Source organism: Cricetulus griseus, chromosome 8 (genome assembly GCF_003668045.3).
Source record: "Cricetulus griseus strain 17A/GY chromosome 8, alternate assembly CriGri-PICRH-1.0, whole genome shotgun sequence".
In the NCBI taxonomy this organism is placed as follows: Eukaryota; Metazoa; Chordata; class Mammalia; order Rodentia; family Cricetidae; genus Cricetulus; species Cricetulus griseus.
In genome coordinates, this window is record NC_048601.1 from 42,659,837 (window position 1) to 42,683,280 (window position 23,444).

Genomic DNA, 23,444 nt, shown 5'->3' on the forward strand with positions numbered 1-23,444 from the left:
GAGTAGGACATGAGAGATGGTGCTGGCATTTTCAGGTCCTAGATCCCTTTGTGATGTGCTAGCCATAAGTACACTGTGTTTGCTCCCGAGTGCTCTGAGCAATTTCAAGAATTATCTCTGCAATTATAATGCACTGCTCTTGCTTTTAAGTATAAATAATGCCATTTGTGCTAGTTGCTTTCACGGGTGATTGTGCTGAATAACAGAAGTTCTTGTTTTTAAAGTATACAATCCTTCAGAGCCTGGAGGTTTTTAGTTGTACCAGTTTACTGGCCTTTAACTAATTTGCTTCACCATTTTGTACTACCCTTTAAAGTGGGGACATCTTACCCCAGCCCCTTGGTGAGGTGAGAGACTTATAGCTCAGCCCTGATAAGGCTGCTGGTGAAGAGGCAGGTCTGCACAGGACTGCATGGCTAGAGACGGAAGGAGGCTGGATGATGAAAATGGAATTTAAGCATTAACATTATGTCTTACTGGTTGAGTAGATACTGGCCTGTGCCATTAGATCGTGTTGCAATAATACCTGTATTGTTTGGCCCCACCCTTGGTATCATTTTGGTGTTGTAAGCTGTGTTTGGAGTGGTGGCTAAGAAGCATCTCTTGGTTGTGTCAAGTTTCTTCTGCCTAGTTAGTTAGCATAGCCAAACACCCAGGTTGCTTTTCTAAACTATATTTGGCAGTAGCAAGGAAAGCTTCTCTATCCCAGAACAGTTAGTCTGATGGGGAAGAGATGAGCCCTTCAAGAGGCTCCCAGAGAGGGGGTTAGAGTGTACTTAGAACAGGGTGACCTTTAACCCCAGAAGGTAATTAATAGCTGACATTTTTTTTTTCTGTTTATTGACTGAGTGTCACATATCTGGCAGGACTTGAATGGGTTTGTTAATCCCGACAACTGCTAGTTCCCCGCATCCCTTTGTGTCCTTCTTGCCTCATGTAAACCACTTGTGTCCAGAGGATTTGCTGAGAGGGAAGCTCCATGCTCCTCTCACAGCCAGGCATTTGCATTTGTGGGAAGGCAGATGCCATCAGCTTATCTTGAATATATATATATATATATCTCCCTCTATTAGCTGTGACTCTTTTTTTTTTAAAGTATTATATGCCATTTCCTGTTCAGAGCTTGGTGTGATAACTTGGTATGTGAGGGACTCTAGCTTATGTGTCTGATGTAGTTCATTGAGCAGGGATTGGAAAACCTTTTCTGTAAAGGAGTTCAGCATTTCTAGCTTTGAGGGCAATGTCATTGCTGTGGCAACCTGACTCTGCTGCTGGGGAAGCAACAATATGCAATATTGAAGCAAATGTGCACATCCGTGTTCTAATAAAACTTTATTTAGAAAGGAAAGCAGCAGTGGTCCAAAGTAGGTGTCAGCTTTATTTTCCCAGATATGACTAGCATGTTCTTCTGAAGGATAGCTCCAGTTTGGTGGCTAGGTTCTGACTTAGAGGACAGTTTCTCTCTCAGACTCCGTGTACTTCCTTCTGGTATATATGTTGTTACCTGCTGCATGTACTCTCTAATAAACACATTTGATCTTGGAGTACTTATGTATGTTCTGTTCTTTCCTATGACCATTGGAGGCTCCAGAGCCTTTGCCTAGCTGCTATTTTGGTCTGGGGTCCTTACCTTGCCTAGCTGCTATTTTGATCTTGAGTTCTGTCCTGAAAGAGAGGAAAACTGTAATTCCTCAAAGAAGTCTTTTGGGCGGCTAAGACAGATCAATATTTCTGTAAGCCACCACTGGTTTCCAGTCAACTATCACATGCCCTGCTCCAAGCTCAGTGATAAGCCCACCTCCACCGTGCCCCACCCCCACACTGTGTACACAAAGCAGAGCTGAAAGCCCTCTCTGGCTGGCAACTTGTGTGGTAGTTTCTTGCAGGTCTCCAGCCAGCAATGTGAATCATCTTTCCAGAACTCTCAGTCTTCCCAGGTATCCCGTCAAAACATTAAAACCTAAGCAGTGTGGGTGGGTAGATTTCCTGAGTATGGGGCTGGTGCTCTGTTTTATTAAAAGGAGAGATATTCTTTCAGTGAATGCTGCTTTGCTGCCCAGCCTCACTTGGTATGATTGCCTACCTTACTTCTGTCCATCTTTCCTTCCTTCCTTCCTTTTCTTTTTCTTTCTTTCTTTTTTTTTTTTTAAATTTTGGAGACAGGTTCTCGTGTAGCCAAGGTTGACCTTGAGCTTCTGATCCTTCTGCCACCACCTCTCTGGAGCATTAAGATTACAGGCATGCTCCACCACACCCAGTTTCAGAGGATACTGGGGATGCCGTACATGTTTGCCAGGACTGTACCAACTGGTTATCTGCCATTGGTAGCTATAGTCTCTATGATCATTGGCCAATGGTCTCGTTCATCATTTCTCTTGGTATCCAACGTGTTGCCATTTGGAGACAGTTTTTCTGAGCACTGCTGTCCCATTCCTTGCAGTGACTTGGATATGCTTGGAAACAGGGCACATCTGACTGTGGCTGAGCTACATACACTTTGACAGCTGGAATGCACACTGTGATTTATGGAAGTGGCTCATACAGAGAGCAGAGATAGCTTCTTTGCCAGTGCTCATGTGAGCTTTTGAGGCCTGTGAAGGAGGAATGTGCTGTCAGAAACCACTGATAGGTCTTCATGTTACAATGAATTGAACCAAACCTTCTCCTCTCCTTTCCTGTGAGTCCTCTGGGGTAGACTAGAATCAAGGATGGAACAGAGTTCCCACATGACTGAGTTACCAGCTAGCAGTTTAACCATGGGAACTTTGCAAGAGCTTATTAGAGACATCAGCCTATTAGTTTATTACATTGGAAGAAAGAGCTCTGAGCAAATAGATGTGCTCTTTTAAAACTATTGAGTTTGAGAAGAAAATAACTTTGAATGCCCAGATACTTGCTGTTCACTCCATCTTGCTTATCTGATACAAATGGCAGATACTAAATAATTTCTGAAACCCTTCCTGTGAGTCACAAGTTGTGTAGCCTCAAACCTCATTAACTTTCTGGAAGCTATAAATCATGCTGCCATTTGACTAGGTGAAGTACAAAATTACCTGGGGGCATGCTTGCTAAATCTAACCCCCATCTTCTAGTCTTCACCCTGCCCTGTCCCAGTAAGGACTCTTGAAGGAGCAATGAGGGGAACACACCCTCCTGTCTTCTCAGAATGGTGTCAGGGCAGCATGACTCTAACCTTACAACACACTGCTCTTCTCTTTGGTCTGGGAAGCCACCTTAAAGGTTTGCTGCCGGAGGAGCAGGGTGCACTGAGGTAAGTACTGCCTGCAAGGGGAGATAAAGGCCGAGGGAGAAACCTCAGGAGGCTTTCTGCCTGCCTGCAGGCCTCTCCCATGAGTAAGTACAGCTTTGATTGAAAAGGTATGTGACCCTCCAGAGCTGACTTCAACCAAATGGCATCGGCCTTTGAAAAATGTACTTTAGCACAGCCTCTGTAGAATGTGTTGACTTAAGGATTTTGCTCTCACTTAGAAGTGAGAATGTGACTATGGGGACCGCCCCTTGCTGGAGACATTTGCTCCGAGTGTCCTCTGCTAATATGTTCAGGGATTTCTTATGAAAACAAAGTCATTCTTAAATGAAAGGACTCTGACATAAAAAAGCAGTAATGGCTGATGCTATCTGTTTATGAAGATAAGAGTTTTGTCACAGCAGCAAGATTTATGGTGGGAATGCAGAGGAGAGGGCTGGTAGCAGGTGATAAATCACTTTTCTCACCCCTGGACATTGAGGAAAAGGGGGTACAAAGACCACTCAAAACAGGAAAAGTAAAGAGCCCTCCAGAGCATTGGTGGATGGGCATCAGTGCAGTACATTTGCAGTTGGACTAAAGCTTATGAGAGCTCCACTCTCTCCCTTTCCCCCTTTCACTGCCCTCCCCACCCTGCCACTGATGAGTACATCACTGTAATGCCATTTTGAGGAAACCATAATAAAATACACCATTGAAGGTTTCCCCACACGACAGATAGCATATTCCAACGCTGATGAAGTCAGGGTTTTGTGCACGTTGAACAGGAAACTGATGGCAATAAGAGCTAGCTTCTTGATCCCCTGCAGTTCAACTGCGCATTTCTACTCACATCCAGGAAGAAAGAACTCAAAAGCAAGGCTTATAATTGTCTGGAGGATGTTAAGACAAGGACAGCACTAGACCTAACAGAGATGTGTTAGGTCCCTCTTGGAAAGCATGCGTACAGGGAGGAGTTACAGAATCTGGTTCCACTCCTCCTCCCTTCTCTATGCTGGTTGGGACATGACTCTAGTGTCACAAGGTGATGCGTTCAGGTTCACTACCCATGTTTCTTCAGTAGGAAGGCTCTGCATGGTGTCAGGAAAAGGCTAGCAAACCTCAATCAAGGCAGTTGATCCCTTGGAGCAATGGGGTGTCTTCTAGAAGATCCATTCCTTTCTAGTGGACCCAGTTGAAGCCATGGTTTCATGCTGTTTATTGAATCATGTAGAGTGTAGCACCGAAGCAACTGTCCAGCTACCTAGTGTAAAGTCAGAAATCAATTGTCTTTCAAGAACAGTACTGCCTAGACGTTGTGACCAGTGAGAGACATGAACCGCTCTTGTGATTATTGTCATGAAGCAACACTTCACAGTCTTGTATCTTAACATTTGCCAAGTCCCTTCTGACCATGAGCACTCTGGTTTGGCCAGTTTCATTCATCTGTTTGGTCATTTTTACCTTATTTATTTGCCCCACCTCATGTCTTCATTTCTGTACTCAAGAGATACTAGAAATCTTCTGAGTACCAGTCATTGTCTTGGATGCCAACACAGAGAAGAATACAAGAGGTCTGACCTCATTCATGCCATTTACAGTAGGTAGGGGAGATCAGACCTTAAGCCAAACCATGGATGTGTCCTCAGGGCGAGTCATTAGAAAGAAAGAGAGGAACTGAAAGGGAAGGGAGACTATAGTGGCATCATCATCCCCACCACCATCAAGAGTCTGTCAAGAATCTGTGACGTCTGCCCTTTTCTGTCTCTAGCCTTTTATCCTGCAAACAGCTCTGGGGTGGAATGGAATGGGCAAGACTGTCATTCTCACTTACAGATGTGGAAATCAAGGCAGAGTGCTTATGAGATAGCCAAAGTTACACAGCCGGTGGATGTCAAGTCACCAAGAGCCGGATAAAAAGCCCTGGGAAGGTTTGTGTCTTTGCTACTCCTGCTCTGGCTCAGCCAACCCTCTCCCTGGGCCAGCCAAAGGCCAGGGAGTATCTGCTGGGCCTTAGGACTCTAAGCTACTCTGCTAATTCAACACCAAGGAGGAGGAGAAGCCTGAATTCAGGTTCTGCCTGAAGACCACAGACTGGTAAGGATGATTCCAGGGCCACCCTGATGCAGGGCTCATTGGTTCAGCATTCCCTGAAGTATCTTGGTGGGCCTTAATGTTTGTCCCAGTTTGTGGAAATGGAGGGCTTTCTTCTTGGCTGATTATTTAATATTTATGTAATTGTGCAATAAGCATCATGCATTAGGAGCCTGTGCTATAAAAAGAGTACGGCACAAACAGGGTTTGGTGGTCAGCCAGCAAATTCCAAACTGCCTTGCTGCCTCCTGCTAAGGTATCAAATGAGTTGTCCTGGTGTCCTTAGCTTGCTGTTGCTTGGCCTCTTTGAGGGTCTGGTTGCAAGGTCATTGTGGAAAGTAATTCTGCTTAACTTTGTGATAGCTGTATATATTCTCACAGTTCTGAGTGGGGCATGCCATCCTGCTTAGGGATGGAGGCATAGTCCCCTGGAGCTCCAGAGATCTCAAAGACTATGACAATCTTCCCTTGAAATGAGCTACAGTATTTCTGCTTCTGGGGCACAGTGTGAAACACAAGAAGCAGTGAGTGCCTATTTTTGGAGCAACTAAGTCTTCTTAACAGAAAACTAATGACCAAAGCACTTATTGTCCATAGGGCTTTGAACTTGGAATTGAAGGAGAAAAGACTTTTCCTGTCTATCATCATGACCACATCCATGGAGATGAGCAGGTTACTGATATGTTCCTACCGCTTGTCCCAGATGGTGTTACCATGGTGGCTGACATTTGGTTCTAGAGCCAGTCTTTTCTTGGCTTCCTGTGGTTCCTTCCGGGGTTGGCTTCTCCTCCTCCCAAAGACCTTGTAGATTGACTGTCAGCTGGCAGGTGCCCCACCTCATTCCATATTTCGAGTTAAATCTTCAGCCCCTCACTTTTCTCCTGTTGACATGGGTCACTTTGTTTTTATGTATGCATTTGGGTTTTTAATTGTTGAATCCTATTTAATTTTATTTGTTGGTCTATGTAGCCTTTTGGGACACTTATTGGTTCTTTTTTCTGTTGCTGGTGACACCCCAGTAAATTAATTTAATAAAGTTAAGAGGTTTACTTTAGCTCACAGTCATGCATGTAGGGTTGAGAGGCCTCCTTTCTTGATGTCCTTCTTAGCAGAGTTGCAACAGTGACACAAGACATCACGGGAGACAAGGTGTGCTTATTATGCTTGATCTCTCTCTCTCTCTCTCTCTCTCTCTCTCTCTCTCTCTCTCTCTCTCTCTCTCTCTCTCTCTCTCGCTCACACACACACATACACACACACACACATACAGTCTCTGTCTCTTTAAAAAGGTGTCAATCATTCAAAGATGGGGGCCAGTTCCGTGTTGATAGTGCCATTGGATACTAATTACCTTTCAAAGGCCCACCCTCTAGACAGGCTTCCTCCCTTCAGGAGTACAGAATGGGGAATGTACTTTATCACAAGAAACCCTGAGAGATGCTCTGGCTACATCCAGATAAGATCAGAGCATGGATATGCACATTTTCTGAAGCCAGGTTGCTTTGCTTCCCTTGCCTTCTCTCTGTCTGAACACAGGCCGCAGGCCAGAAGGGCCTGACTTAATTCTCATGGGAGGAGGAGAGCAGCTAAAATCCTAAAGGCCAAGCTAGGCCCTGCATACCTATGTTCAAAGGCAGAAAGCAGACAAGGAAGGCTTTGACCTGTGAGGATTATACTCAAACACATTTCCATACCCAAGTATACCTCACTGTGTGCAGACTTCAAACCAGGTTTATACCTCACTGTGTGCAGATTTCTGTGAATAATGTTTAGCAGATGCTTTAGACTCACTTTGAGGACGATTCTGTCCCCAGTGGACTTTGAATTAGAAGCAGTTCCAATGCCTGTCCTCCTCAAGTCAAATCGATAAAATCTGTTAATCATCAGTTTTGCTTTAAACCTTGAGAAACTTTTAAACTTTGGGAAGGCGGGCCTTGGATTTGAACTTTCTAATAATTAGACCTGGCATTTTGGGTACACATTTTTCTAGTTGCTAATTTTTAAATCTTTATTGTATCCATATGGGTATTGAGAGTGTTGTCTGTAAATCCCACTCCTTGAGATCCCATGTGACACCTGTGGGGAAGGAGGCAGGTGAGCTGTGTAAAGCTCCTTTCTCAGTGACAGATGGCCATGGTCTTTAAAGCACAACATTCCTAATCTCGTTCCTTTACCATACTGCCCTGTGGGTTAACCAGAAAAATCCAGTTCTTAGATGACCTTTGTGCAAGGAATGTCTAATGAGCAACTAGCTTTTTTTTTTTTTCTTTATTTTCCCACTGGTCCAATTCCATTACATTAGCTATTTTCAGCTACAAGTAATAGAAGATTTAAATCCAGACAGCTTATTCATGCTATCTTGGGCACAACGACTAAGTGATTCCCAGGACAATGAGTTAAATGAGTCAGTGGCCTCACCACGGATCCATGTTCTTTGTCGTCATCGTCAGCCTGTGAGAGTATCTCATAGCCAAAATATGTCTGCCAGAGATGCAGACAGGCATTTCATCTAGACACAGCAAAAGGATCTCCTCTATTATCGCCAACAAGACATTTTCTTGACTGTGTAAATATAAAGGAAGCATTTTCTTTTAAAAAGAAGCCTTAGGTGGTTTATGGGCCAGAGCATGTCACAACTGTGACTATAAATTTCTGTGATTAGGTTGTAGTAGTTGGGATTTATTCCCTGATTCTGAGGGTGAACAAAATATGGTTTGGAATAGAGAGATGGATCAGCAGTTAAGAGCAGTAATGTACTTCCAGATGTTCCTGCTTTAGTACCCAGCACCCACATGGCAACTCATAACTGTCTGTAATTCCCTTCTGGAAGATCCAGCACCCACTTCTGGCTTCCTCAAGCACCAGACAGACGTGTGGTGCACATATGTAGGCAAAACACTCATGCACATAAAATAATTAGTATATAAAATACATAAATTATATTATATGATCTAATATATAAAAAATAGATTACTATATTTATTTTATTTATATATGGTTTGTAACATCAAAGATAAGAAAAAGATAAGCAAGGAAGAAGTAATCATTGCTCCTGGATTTATCCTTCTGGAATCTCCCATCATGTATGTAAAGTTCTCCACATAGATAATTAGGAATGAAAACAGCCTTTCTGAGAACAGGGATAGTTCCTTGAAAGGGTAGCTTCTGGCAGGATAGACTTGGAAACCAATAGGGGTTATCCTGCCTGCCCAGGTGTGGTGGAGTTTGTCATCAGCCTGTTCGTGGATTGACCTTATTCTTTGAGACAATGTATAAAAAATATTTACTATAGGTTCAGCAAACTTCCCTTCTTGCATTGGAAATTTAGACTTTGAAGGATTTCATGACTTGTTGATATTTTTAAATTTTTGTATCTACCAAAAATCCATGGAAGATTGTGCCTGTTCATAACAGTATAGATTGTTTATCATGATTGCAGCAAGCCCAGTGACTCCCTGAGTGGTCAGGTTCTGAGCCTGGTCTCTAGACCTAGGCTACTTGGCCTCCTAACTCTACATTGTCCTATGCTACTTTAAGCAGATAGCTTTTCTCCTCTGGGCCTCAGTCCCCTCTTCTGTAAACTAGGCTGACCACTGTAAGCATCGTTTGTGTTGTCAGGGGGAGAGTTCTTAGCAGTTTCTTTTAGAAGAAATGAAAATCTAAAGTTTACAGGGAATACTGTTATGCCTGTGAACTTTTTCAAAATGTTTGCTTTCAATCAAATGAAACACCTTGCCCATCCAGGGGTGTCCTGGATCAGCTTTTAATAGAGAACACATCTTGTGGCCATCTCCTACAGGATATCCTTTGTTCATGAGAGTGCACGCCATTCTAACCTACTGGATTCTTGTTACTGGTTTTGACCCTGGTGATTCTAGTAAGGTCCTGTGACTTTTTGCTGTCTGACATTTAATGCATTAAATGAGAATCAGATAGTTCCTACACTATGCAATGGAGGGGGGCTGGAGCACTGATTGATCACGCTCTCTAAGCTGATGGCTGTTGTGGGGATCTGGACTTTAGAGATCAGAAATACATTCAGGTCAAAAGAAGACTTTTCTGGACAAAGTGTATAAATCCCTCAGGCTGTGCGGCTGTGCAGTTTGGGAAGCAGATGTGTCTTCTTGAAATTCAGCAAGCTCAATGGATCCCTCATGGGGAAAGAAGAAACAAAGAGCTATTCTAGCATAAAAGGCAATGTGGGTTGATCAGAAGTAGTTCATATACCATGTTGTGAAGTTTTTGTTTATAGATCATTTTGAGGTTTTTTTTCTTTTTGTTTTACTTTGTTTTGTTTTTGAGACAAGCTGATATTAAACTCACAATGTAGCCAGGGCCAATGTGGCCATGCTCCTGCCTCAACCCACCTGGTGCTAGGAGTATGGTCATGTGCTACAAGCCCATGTCTCCTTCCCTACCTCCTTCTCTGAGTATTTCTTTACATGCTTCTTTATTTCCCTCCATGGTGCTGGGTTTTGATTCCAAGGCCTTATTGTGCTAGGGAACATTCTACTGCTGAGGCTGAACTATACCACCCCATAGCAGGAAATGAAGAAAGGGAACTATAGAGATGACTCAGAGGTTAAGAACACTAGCTGCTCTTTGAGAGGTCCTGAGTTCAATTCCCAGCAACCACACCATAGCTCACAGCAATCTGTAATGAGATCTTGTGCCCTCTTCTGGTATGTAGGCATACAAGCAGGCAGAAAACTATATACATAATAAATAGATCAGATATATATAAATATATATGATATATATATATATATATTTTACATAAATATATATATATATATTTTACATAAATATATATATATATATATATATATATATATATATATATATATATATATAAAGAAAGAAAGCCCAGGGGTGGTGGCACACACATTTAATCCCAGCACTTGTGAGAAAGAAGCAGGCAGATCTCTGTGAGTTCGAGGCCAGCCTGGTCTACAGAGCAAGTCCCAGGACAGACTCCAAAGTTACACAGAGAAACCCTATCTCGATAAACCAGATAGATAGATAGATAGATAGATAGATAGATGATAGATAGATAGAATAAAATAAATACATTTTTAAAAAGAAATGAAGAAAGGGAATTTGTAAACTACATGTCTATGACTGGAGATGAGAGGTTCAATCAGTTCCAAATACACTTTCCCAAATAGCTAGTTTAGAAAGCAAGCTCATGGTGGCTCAGGATATTTGAAAAAAAAAAAAACTTAAAAAAAAAAAAAAACCTAAGTGTACTCCCCCCACCATTCACCATGTAAATGAAACATGGGATTTTCAAAAGAAGTTCAGCTCAGCATTTCTCATGTAATATCTATAATATCTTTAAAAGAAGATGGACTATCAAGGACAGAGGCTGAGAAATAATCAAAACTTGCACTATCTGGTACAAAATCCTTAGGATACACCTAAAATGCCCTCCTTGAGCAAATGAAAACAATGTCTCTTGAGGCACTGGCATCTCACACTTGAGCCCTGCTGATTTTTCCCATTGTGGGATGTTGAGGAATCAGAGCTGGGATTCTCATTTCATTATAGCCTTCAGATAGCTCGCACCTTGCCCTGATCCTAGTCATCGTGGAGACTGGACAAGGTGTGAAATGCAGGGATGTAGCTGGAAGAAGATGAGAGCCCCCGGCTGGAAGCTGTCAGTATGTTTTCCACTTTATTTCAAAGCAGCTTTTCCAGAACAGCACAGCAAATGCCAAGACAATGTGATTATCTGTTGAAGATGTTAAAGTTTTTATCACAGTCAAATATCACATAAAATCCAGACTTATCATCCATTCCTTAATCATGGTGGAACTAAGTATGCCTCGTTGATAATAGGAAAGTCATTTTATACTTTGTTTCCATATCTGTTTAAGTCATGCCCACAGGCAAAATCCACCTGATTTTCAGTTGCTTACACCCTGTGTTTGTCCCTCCCTCTCCATTCTTCTGCTGTGTCTCCCTGCTTCTGTAACAAACTCCATAGACTCAGCAAGGCGATAGAATGTGCAAATGTGCCACGCCTACTTTGTGCCCATGAGCCAGGAAGCTTTTTGATGGTTCCCAGGAGCTTAGGGGATTTCTGCATTAAGGAATTTAAACAGAGACTGTGGCCTTCAGACCACAGCTGGGGCTTGGCCCTGGTGCTACAAACATAGAAAAATAACTGTGACCTAAAGATTCCTTGTCTGCAAAATTCACCTTATGCTGAAGGGCAGCAAAATATGTCTCTAGAGGTCCACCCCAAGCTGAGAACAGGAGCAGATAGTTGGCAGTCTTGGCAAAGGTGTGTTGACGATGTTTTGAATGAGTGGCATGAGCATTTCTGATTTTCCAGCAAGGGGCATTGAACACACCATGGGACCAGGGTGTTTGGGCTTTAAAGACTTTCTTCCCTAATGGCTTTGTAGGGCTAAGAGTCAGGCTGCTGAGTTTTGCTCCTTATTCCCTTTGCTTCATCTTTCTTCCCCTCTGTTTCTTCATTGCTAAACTGGCAACATCAGCAACACTGAATGATAGCCTTCTGGTGGCAGTTGAATTTGGAGGCTCAGGGCTAGCATAGGACTGGAAACAGAAAGGGGTCATCAAGATGGTTCACTGAGTAAAGGTGTGTGCTATACAAGCCCAGTGACCTGAGTTCAATCCCTAGGATTCATGTAAAGAGGGGAAGAGAGAACTGGCCTCTGACCACAGGAATGCCTTGGTATACCCCCACACATAAAAACCTAAAAGGAACTGTACAAACTGTTCTCCTTTTGTAATTTGAAAGGATAGAGTCTGGCGGAGGACTTTGTCCTTCTTAATATTAATAGATTGCTGTTTCCCTTGACATTACTAAAATAGACCCTGGTGATACATCTCTTGCAGAGAATGTAGAGATGCACCTTTGAACATTACCCATGTTACAGACAAGTCATTGTAAAGCTGCTTCTATCAGGATGGAAGTTATAACATGTGCTTTGTAAGCAAGCTATGTGTTTACACATTCACCATGAATGTAAATATTGTTTTTCAAAACAACTAAGATGATGGCATGATAAAGTATTTTTTAGTTCATTAGACTTTTGTGTATGTGTATAATTGAGATCAGGAATCACCTGATGTCAGAGCATCTTATGTTACTAATGGGGGGGGGCAGTTTCTATCACTTCTGACCCTTCTATAACACAGCACTGGAAATAAAATAATACTTTATTACTTCATTCATTTTTAAGCATGTGTGTGTGTGTGTGTGTGTGTGTTTGGGAAAGCTTCTGTTTGGGAAAGCCACTGTTAGTCAAGCATCCTCTGCATCCCAAAGCTGCTAAGAGATGGGAATGGGAGAGAGTCATGGCTTCTGGCTGTTGGTGGTTGGTTGTGGCTGCCTAGGAGTTCTGCAGACATGGTGTTCGTGCCTAGACTCACTGAGGACAGGACCCCTGTTTTAACACTGCTGTAGCATTTCTCCAGAGTTCTTAGCTTTGAGACAGGCAGAGTCACATCTGTCAGCTCTCACTGGGAAGACTTACTTGGAACATATGATAGTTGCCTTGGTCCTCAGATATAGGACAAGTTCTTCTCTCCACGGGCTGACAAACAATGCAGATCTCAGACATTCCTGATTTTTGTGGGATAGGGTTGTCAATGACAAACATCATAGGCTTATGAGTTCACTATTTTGAGAGTTTATTGTAAGGCTTATGTAGCATATTTAAGTAATTATAGTTTTGATTTTTGTTTTGGTTTGGTTTTTTTCTTACCACTTCCTTCCATTTACAGTTATAAGAAGTCTGGGGGTCCAGCCCTTAGAGTCCCTAAAACCTAGCTAGTTCCTTCACATCTGACCTTTTGTGTGGACTGGGGCTCACCCCTGACCAGTGCACAGAGTCTAGACAGGAAAAGAATGCAGAGTGTGTGTTCACACTTCTGTGTCTGGACAGCTGTGCTTCTGTGTGCACGAGGCCAAGGATGAATGAGTCACTCAGTTTGCCCAGTTCTGCATTTATTTCTGCTGTGATGGGGTATATATTTCAGTGTTTGCCATGATTTGTGTGTAGAAGTGTGGTGTAATACATTAAGAAGATATACTTTTCAAAATCCACACTTTGAACCCTGAAGTGTTGTTTACATAGCAGCAGGGAACTCTCTCATGCTGTGAAAAATATCAGGACCTTTGAATTGATATTTAGTGCTTTAAAAATTACATGTTGTGTTGTCACTTTTGTTGCCAGAACAAAATATCTCTCAAGAACAACTTAAGGCAAGAAGGATTTGCTTTAGCTCATAGTTTCATAGGGAAGGCACACAGCAGCCTGACTCCTTGGGTGGTGGCAGGAGCTTGTGGCCTGACTTGTGTCTTGGTGGATCTTGATGCAAGGTTTCAGGCTGGAACTGAGCCTTGCTCAAACCCTCTAGCCCCACCCCTGGGTTTACCAGCTATGCCCAGTGTCCAAAAGTTGGCACAACTTCTCTGAATGGCACCACCAGCTGGGGACCAAGTGTTCAAGTACATAAGCCTGTGGGGGACATTTTAAACTCAAACTGCAGCACATTCCTTCTGACTTTGCAGATATGCTTCTGTAGATTATTTTTCTTTCACATACCCAAGCAGTCTGCCTATAACACGGAGCTCCAGGAAGGTTTTATGTTCGTTATATAAACACAACTGGATATGTTACAGGGTGCTATTTTGGGAAACAGGATTCTATATTTGATCACTTCAGCCCTAAAGGGAAAACAGCCATTAAAGATATAAACACTTCTTTCCAATCATAAAATAAATACATTCCTCCCCCCCAAAAAAAAATGCATTCTCGTTTTCCAAAACAAAGGAAGGCTGTGGGACAAAGTGAGAATCCAACCTTCTAGAAGGAATCATTTGGTATTTTGGTGGCTTCTTTTAGTTTTCTGCTTAGAGAAATGAGCTCATCAGATCACATCAGGTCGTGTACTCCACATGTTTTTATTTGTTGCTTTTTTTTCTCTTGCTCTGTCTGTAACACAAGTTGTACTAAGTAATGTTTAGTTGTACAACTTACTGTTTATAGTATCTAATTGCATGATTTAAAAGAAAACTTATTAAAGTATAATTTTGAATCATTCTAACAATGCAGTTTCCCATGTTATTTAAATATTCTTCACAAACAAAATGTCAACCATAAGATGTAACATATGACATTTAACTACTAAGTGGAAGGAAAGACCAGTGATGGTAGAACTGGTTACAAACATGCAAATACATTTCAGATTTGTAATTACTTTTATTTTATTTATAACCATTAGTTCAGTTGCATAGAGTATGACAGGAGCCCTTGTATTATTATTAACCTAAACTGGGAGTAAAGACTAACTTTGAAATTTTATTGCTGCTGCAAAAAGAAAGAATTCACATCAACAGAGAAATAGTCACAGAATCCAGCCCTCCAACTCCAAACTACTGACCAAGTTCCAAGCACAGATAATTCAGATTTTATTAACCTAATGCAGCTGTTGTCCCTGCTGTGGCACTTTGTCTACCCCCGGAGATGGAAAAGTTCTTAGAAAATAAAGCATGCTTGTGTCTTTTTTCAGGCAGCTGGCTTCGCAGCAGTAAGCTGTTTGTGAACGCAGGGGTGCTCTTCATGTCATGGCTATGAAAGGCTTGCGCCTGGGATCTGGGTGCCTTGGTAAAGAACTTGAAGGAAAGGAGAAGAAGGACCAGGCTTGGCCAACTTCTAGACAGGGTCTGGCAGCAGTGGTGAGAGTCACATCTTCCCTTTCTGAGTGAACTCCAGATGTGCTGTCATGTTTCACCATTCTGAGTTCCAGGAAATGGGTAGCCATCTACATTGGGCAATCCCCAGGAGGGAGGAATGGAAGAGGTGCCCAGGCAGAATCCACGATGCAGCTGAATCATTGACCCAAACATTCTGGAAAGACAGACTTCAGAGTAGGATGGATTTGTGATCCTGGCCCTAGGACACACAGGACTTCATGTCCCTCTGAGAACTACTCAGATTCCATTTCTTTCACCTTTGATTTTTGACAAAGTCATCTCTAAGCCCTTGATAGACACTTGACCAAGGTTTCTGGTTTTCTTTTAACATAGTATTCCTCCCTAACCATTATCTAAGATTTCACTTTTCACTTAGTTAACTGTGGTCAGCAAAAGTCTAAAATTATTAAAAAGAAAGCAAAAAGCATAATTCTTATGTTAGAAACCATGTTCCATTAGGAATCATGTGATAAAACTGTTCCCCTCCCTGCTCCATCTACCTCAGATATGAATCATCTCTTTGTCAGAAGTACCCACACTGTATATGCTGCCTATCCATTAGTTACTTAGGACCCATCTTGGTTGTCATGGTAATACTACCTGTGGTGCTCCCTGTGTAAATCACTGTGGTGACTTACAGTGCCTGTGTTCAAATCCTTCTTAAGTAGTAGCATAAGGTCACATCACAAAGCTATGATCATCATATCACATCATCTCATCATTAAAGTGGATTTTGTTAAAGTATATTATTAAAATTCTATTCTATCCCTACCATTTATCTCTTACTATACATAGATGTAATATAATTAAGCTTTGCCATAGGCATTTACATATAAGGGAAATCAGTTAAGGAAGTTTGTTACTTATACTACACAATTTCAAGCATCTCTTTTGGTGTTATAATAATGTGCTAGTTTGTATAAGGGTTCAATCATTAGATCCTAAAACTATTTTTTTGGCATAGTCTCTTTTATTTTTCCCCCAGAAGTTTTCTTTAACTGAAAACACGTCATAGATTTGTTGTTGTTGTTGTTATATTGAAGATTTTTCTTGTTGTTTAAGCCACTCAAAATATCAAAGAGGAGAGTATTTCTGATTGTACTCATGGTAAAGATGAAAATGATGAGAGTGAGGATCATGTTCTGTCAGGGAGATTTGCAAAAAAAATGAGCAGTGGGGAACATTTCCAGGAATTTCCTCTCAGGGCTTCTTTGACATATTTTCTTATTATTGCTTTTCCTGAGTCACCCTCTTTAGGGATCAGCCCTATAGCTATAAAATACTGGACAAGCCTCTGAATTTATGAATGTGTTAGTTATGGTTAAAGGAAGACATAAATCCAGCTACAGAAGTCTTGTATTTAAGCCTTGTCTTTATTATTGTTATGCATTTGTTGTGTGTGTGTGTGTGTTCCTGTGTTGGCAAGTGCACATACCTGTGGGTGTGTGTACACAGGTGCCTCTGGCGGCCAGAGGACAACTTTGGTTGTCTTTCCTGAGGAGCTATCCTTCTTAAGACAGTCTTTCATTGGCCAAGAAGTCACCAAGTAGGCACAACTGGCCAGCCAGCTAGCTCCAGAGACCTCCATGTCCCCACCTCCTTAAGCTGGGATTACAAGTGTGTGCCACCACACCTGGTTTTTCTTAAGTGGTTTCTAGTGGAATCGAACTCAGACCCTCATGCTGACAGAGCAAGTTCCTCACAACCCAATCTTTTTTTTTTTTCTTTTTAGCATCTTAAATGACAGATACTTTACAAGAATTATCACTGACCTTTTCTTTTATCCCTTCAGAGTTCAGAGCCTGAACAGGGATCTTCTAGAGGTTTCCCTTTTGCCATGTAAACTTGATGTGCGTATTTCCTGTGACAGGACTTAGCAATGCTCTTGACTTCAGCCTAAACAGTGTGGCAGCATTGGTGTCATCATCCCAGAGCCAACATGTATTTTTCATAAGGGATGGGTGTGTGGAGAACATTCCTTTTAAGAAAATGTCATGGTAAAGTTCTAATTACTGTAGAGAGTTGAGCTCTTTCTAAACATCCTGGACTGTAGGTCTCTGAGCAAATGAGAGTTCCCTTGTGGATTCATGCATTCCGAGCTGGGCTCACAATGGTGATAACCGCTGCAGCTGTTTGTTTAGTTGCTCTACTCAGAGAACAAAGGTGTCCTTCTGAGAGCCTCCCCCAGAGCCCTTAACTCAACATTTCCTTGATATCCTGGATGACACAGCTAGGTTTTAGTGTGTTCTGGGGGAATTAAGTGGGACTTCCAGAAATGTTCCTTAACAAATGTCAGTGATTATGACATAATCATCTTCTCTAAAGAAATAAGTCATCACTGGCTCTGATTTAAAAAAATAACAAAACTCCAGCTATAAATTCCTAATTGCCTCTAAAAAACAAAGAAAGACATGTTTATATTTTCTCTGCAGCTGATATTTAGTGAGTAACACAAGCACCAGCCAGCTAAACTCTCTGAAATTCAGACTTTCACTTGCTTGGGAGGTCTTTGTTTCAGGCTTTACTGTATGCTAAAACACCAGTCTAGTGTGTTATCTTCCCTGCCATGTGTGGTCTACAAAGACTCTACTGAGATATAGCCCTGGATGGTTAGTATGAAAAGGGGGTTGGTCTCTCCATCCTCACAGTTAGTGGGGATAGATGAAAATTGGTTTATTTCTTTCTCTTTGTATCTGGGAGTGTTTTGTTTCCTTTTGTTGTTTCCCAGGTTTAGATATGTGGTAGTCAGTTTTCTGCTACTATAATGAAATTTTTGAGGCTGGGAACTGTATAAAGAAAGGAGGCTTATTTAGCTCACAGTTTGGGAGACAAAATGTCTAAACAGCATGGCACTCATCTGTCAAGGGGCTGGCATAGCTGCCACACACCAAGGCACCCCAATGAACATAAATGCAAGAACTTACATGTAGTGACAGGAAAGTGGGGTGTAGTGAAAGCCAGGTTTGTATTTTGTAACAGCCTGGTCTTACCAGAACAAACTCAGGGAGGGGTCTTACAAGAACATTTTAGTTCTTTTTAGTGTAGTCGCAGTTACCTATTACTTCCCATTAGGCCCTAAGAGCTTTACCACCTCTGTACAAACACTCTAGGGACCAAGTTTTCAGCATATGAACCTCTCAGAGGCACATTCCCACCACATCCAGGCCATGACAAGATATCTAAAACTACCCCACTTTTAAAACTGCCATATGATCTTCCATGGTATAAATATTCAGTTAGCCATTTCCCTGTGGATATAGGCTGTGGTTTGCTATAATTTTTTCACTGCTTCATACAACCCCACAAACCATGCTTTAATGAACAGTGATCATGACAATAATAGTAGGCATACAAGAACACCGACTGCTTGCTCAGCATAGGTGTGTGTGTGTGTGTGTGTGTGTGTGTGTGTGTGTGTGTGTGTGTGTGTGTGTGTTTTGGTGTCCCCACAGCAATTCTCAGGTGTAGCTTAATCTTTCAGTAACAGGAGCCACAGAGAGGTTCTTCGAGTCAGAGTTGCACAGTTGGAATTTGACTCCATATAGAACTATGTAAGTATAAATGAAATAGTTGAATCCATGTTACTTTTTGCCAGTCCTTCCTTCTGCCCTGAGTGGTCACCACTCTACAGCCCATCCTTGGCTCTTGAAGCTACATATACCATTCAGCCATCAGCTTGGTGCTTATTGTGGCCACATTTCCAGGATCCGTTGGCTTCTTCAGTAGCCAATGAGATGTGTTTATGCAGTTAGAGGCTATTTGTTTCCCACCTCAGTGCTCCTCATTCTTGTTGCCTTGTGTAGCTCTGGTTAGAATGAACTCGATATCTATATCTATGTATTTTTACTTATTTATTTATAATATATATATATATATATATATAATATATATATATACATATATATAGTTAAGCATTGACCATCACCAAACATCTCTTCCTCACTTGTCCACACCCCTCCAGTCCTAAGTCAGACCTCCAGAGTACCTTTCTGTCCCCCTTAACATCTACTCCGACACATGTGGTTATTTCTCCTGTGTGCTCTGGAATCACCCAAGGGAATGCTGAAGAACAGGATATGTCATCAGAAGACCTAACTTGAGATCCTGGGTCTGAGTGGTTTCATTTTACTGACCTTGAGTTTCCTCAGCTTTGGGATGGGGATAAAAGTCATGGGGAGTAAAGGTGATAACTGTGAAGGATGGCAATTATGTCTGAACTGCTGTTTTGTTTGCCTTAGCCTGTCCTTAGTCTCTTTTATATGAGAGTTTCTCAAGTAGTGGAGCAAGTTAGGAAGGGACCAGGCCATAGCTATAGTCACCTGATGCTATTCGGTGTAGGACAGAACCAGACCACAGTGACATGCACATAGTAGGGCTTGTTTATCTGTCTGGTTGTGGCAGGTTTTAAGAGGCTCAGTATTCCTGAGTCATCCTGGAAGCTGTCTCTCAGAATATGCTGTTTACCCTGGAAGGAATGCTGACCTTCACTATGAAGATCTGTTTCCCAAATCTCTTCAAGTTCTATAAACAGATTTATTTATCATGCTTTTCCATGCAAAGGTACCTATTTTCCTTGGGCAAATTATCTGTAAACAGGCGTTTTGACAGATCCAGTTGGAATTCACTAACACAAGCAGTGATGTCTAATCATTAGTGATGTACGTATTCTTTCTCCTGATTTCTTAAGAATCAAATTAGTATGATGGAGCCATGAGGATCCGCTATTTACACTTTATATTTTTCCCAGGGAAGAAAATATCCCATTTTTTTTATCAGATTGTGAGGAATAAATGACATAATCTTATGAATCTTTTCCCAAAATTAGTCTCACAGCAGAAGGACTGGGAGTTGAGGGCCAGCCTGGGCTACATAGTGAGAGTCTATCTTAAAAAAATCAGGAAGTACCAGTGCTTCAGAGGCAGAGGCTGGTGGATCCTTCTAAGTTTGAGGTCAGTCTGGTCTACATTTTCTACCCAGGGCTACACAGTGAGAGTCTATCTCAAAAAGAAGTAAAATAAGTTTAATCATTAAGGGGAAAGTTGAGTAGTAAGAAAGTAAAGTAGAAATCGCACAATAGTGATTGTTTATATAGCACCCATTGTGCACACAGCACCGTTGTAAGGTGCATAGTCTAGACTACTGTGAGGTTCATAGGCTAGTGTACCCCACACACATAGCTTTGATTCCCAGAAGTTTAGATTCATCTGATACCTTTGTCTGCCTTCATCCAGATGTGTAGACTGCTTTGGAATTGAGGGTTGAACTTCCATCTTGGTGATTTTTAAATGGTTTCTGGGATCAGGGCATATTTTCATATGTGATTAGGAGACAATATTTTTTCCATCCCCTGGGATAACCCCAAAATAGGTCACATCACTGTCCCATTTGATAGATATAAAAGCTGAGGCTTTAAAAAATAAAAACAGCCTTCTTAAGGGTACAAAGATAATAGGTGAGCAGACAAGAATAAGGCCCCATGGCTCTAACTCCAGCCTGGCTCCTGTCAAGTGTTGTGTTGTTTCTCTTCCTTGTGAGCTATCAATTTAAAATGAAGATAAAGTCACTTATAGTAGGTAATTACCAATACGGAGTCAGGTAGAAATATAAGGGTATTTAATAGGGAAAAGCCTTACTTACAGAGCAGACCAGCCAGCCGGTGGTAGTCTGTACAGCAAGAAGCAAAGAGAAACCGAAACCGAAAACGCAGTCCCCCTACTCACTCTGACCACACCCTCACAAGCCCTCAGGTACTCCTGTAGCCAGCCCCTAAGAAGGTGTGGCTACAGCTTCCCCTACAGTCACTCGTTGCATTAGAAGGACTTAATGTGATAAGAGTGAACCTCACAATGGGCAACTTTGCTAGGATCATCAAGGGCTTAGAAATCAATACTCAGGGACTAAATAGCAAAGGACCTATTGGCAATGGCTCTTGGGCTCCGCAGAGCTGATGTTAAAGTTATAGACATTTTAGTTCAAAACAAACACAGCCTTTGAACTGAAGGAATTTATAAATTTGATAGTTGAGGATTATGACGAGCAAGGCAAAGAATATATTTATTGGACTGGAATAGTTGATACAGAATTGAGGGCACTGATGAAGAGTGGTGTCAAGAAATCAGGGGAAATTGCTAGGGATTTGCATTTGATTCATTTCACCCCTAGCTCATGTATGTGACTACTTGATTTCCTGCTGGTAGTGCTGTGGGGGTCACTGTGGGGGCACTGGGAGGGGATTGAAAGTTGTAGCCTGGATTCAGTTCCAGCTAAGTTCTCTGAGTCCTGTTCGGTTGTAATGTGAGGAACAGTAGCCTCATGTCTCTGTCACTGGAGTTAGAAGCCACTCACTCATCACCATGCCTTTGCTTACACTGTCCTTCTGAAACCATGAATCAAAACTCTCCTCTCTTATGTCAGTCTTTTGGTCATAGCAAAAAAGAAAAAAAAAAAGGCTAATAATTTTTGTGCAGTGATGCATACCAGAAGCTCTTAGACCTTAGAGAACTGGCAGGTGTCTTGTTTGCACAGCCAAGGATGGCACCGCCTTCCTCTATGTAACTGCTTCATTCACACACTTTGACTCTTACTGCTGGGAATGGCACTTGCCATGTGGATGGATGGTGGGTAGGAAGCAACATGATCACCTGTCCAGCCCCAGGTGCCATAGCCAACCAAGCAGAAGACAGCTAGCACACCAAACATACCACGATGTTTAACTGGTGACCTGTATCCTGTGGTATGGTTGAAGTTGAATTTCAATGAGTGGCATTATGCTTCTTTGTACTTTATTAGTTGCTTGGAAGTACCCAAAGCTCATTCCTGTACTGTTTGTCTTAAACTCCTTTCTTTCTAATAATCTGATTATAAACATCTGTAAGGCAGTGACACTGAGAGCAGCCACCCACTGACCCTCTTGCCAGCAAGCTTACAGATTTCTGAGGCTGACTCAAAGCTGGAAGTGAGTGTTCCTAACCCCCACTCACACCCCTTTCCCTTCCCTCACCCTTTTGCTCCCCTCCCCCTCCAATCTCCCCCCTCTTTCCTCTTCCCTCTTCCCTCTTCCCCTCCCCTTTCTGTTCTTCCTGTTCTTCCTCAGCCCTTGTCCCCTGGGTCTGGTTATTACTGGCATTTGCTTTTCTTTATAATCCACAAATCTGACCCAGTCATCCTTAGGCAGAAGCCACAGTACGTAAGTAATTCATTCACTTTGAGAGTTCCTGCGTACAGGCACTGTAAATACCTACAGCTTGGGGGGCTCCTACCTACCCACAGCTGTGGCTTTCAGTTCTGATGTGGCACTAAAATGAGCTTAAAAACCTTTACAGACAGAAGCTTGGGTCCCACAGTCAGAGATTGCTCCCTTAATTGACTGACAATGGGGCCAAGAACTAGTTGGTTTCGAGGCATTCTGCATGTTTGTCACATGTAGGCTAGTTGGAGAGTGGTGACGCTAGGTCACCACTCTCCAACTTGAGTTTCATCACAATCCACTAACATAGGTCATGGAGCTGTACCCCTGAGAGTCCTGCTTCCATGCATGCATAGTCCGAGTAGCTGGAACTCTGTTCCTATCAAGTCCCCAAGAGATGCTTGCTGCAGCTGGAACCCACTTTGAGAAACACTGGTCTGTAAATACCTTTCCAGGAGCTGTGTGTAGTTTTATAATAAGAAAAAGAAAAGGAGGCAATACCAACACAGATGCATGCCCATGATTCTTTGGGACAAGGAACAGGCAAGAAAACAAAAACAATGGAACAATGGCCTAATGGGAGCTAGAGAGGTGGCTGGAGCACTGGCTATTCTTTCAGAAGACCCAGGTTTGATTCCCAGCACCCATATGGTGGTTCACAACCACCTGTTACTCCAGTGCCAGATGAATCCTATGATCTCTTCTCGTCACTGTAGGCACATGGTACACAGAAGACATGTAGACAAAATGCTCATCAAGATTAAATAATAAATAATAACAAATCTTTAAAAAAAAACTACCTTAGGTGCAAATACTAAAATTTCTTCCTGCTGTGTTCATACATTAAGTTGGGGCAGTTAGAACTGGGTAGAGGTAAGTGGGGCTTTGCTGTTGTTTGTACTCAGTCTTAGCCAAAAGCCCCAAAAGATTATTCTTCAATAAACTGTGCCTTAAAAGTAAATAGAATTGTTACAAAGACCAAGGAATTCTTTTGAGGCTGCAAGGCTTTTTTGAGAGGTAAGGCCTGGGCAGAAATGAATGACAATTCATCCAAGGTTTCCAGGAGTGTTCAACATGTGGCCAAAGAATCGCCATGAATGCATCCAGCACAAACTTGTAAACTTACTTAAAACATTGTGACATTTTTTTTCTTTTCTGTAATTCAGTTCTCAAACACAAAC

The 23,444-nt window shown here is 42.0% G+C and overlaps 1 protein-coding gene across 3 annotated transcripts in view; it reads left to right on the top strand.

Moving 5' to 3' along the window:
• The window catches only part of Pdzrn3 (PDZ domain containing ring finger 3), a 529,880-nt gene that overhangs the window by 351,930 nt on the left and 154,506 nt on the right, over positions 1–23,444 (top strand). The window contains exon 1 of one of the 3 annotated variants that reach the window (XM_027428979.2): positions 3,070–3,271. The exons of the other annotated variants lie outside the window; for them this stretch is intronic. The gene's annotated coding sequence lies outside the window, so the exon portion shown is untranslated. Of the gene's footprint in view, positions 1–3,069; positions 3,272–23,444 lie in introns of those variants that run through there. 3 annotated transcript variants of the gene reach the window in all.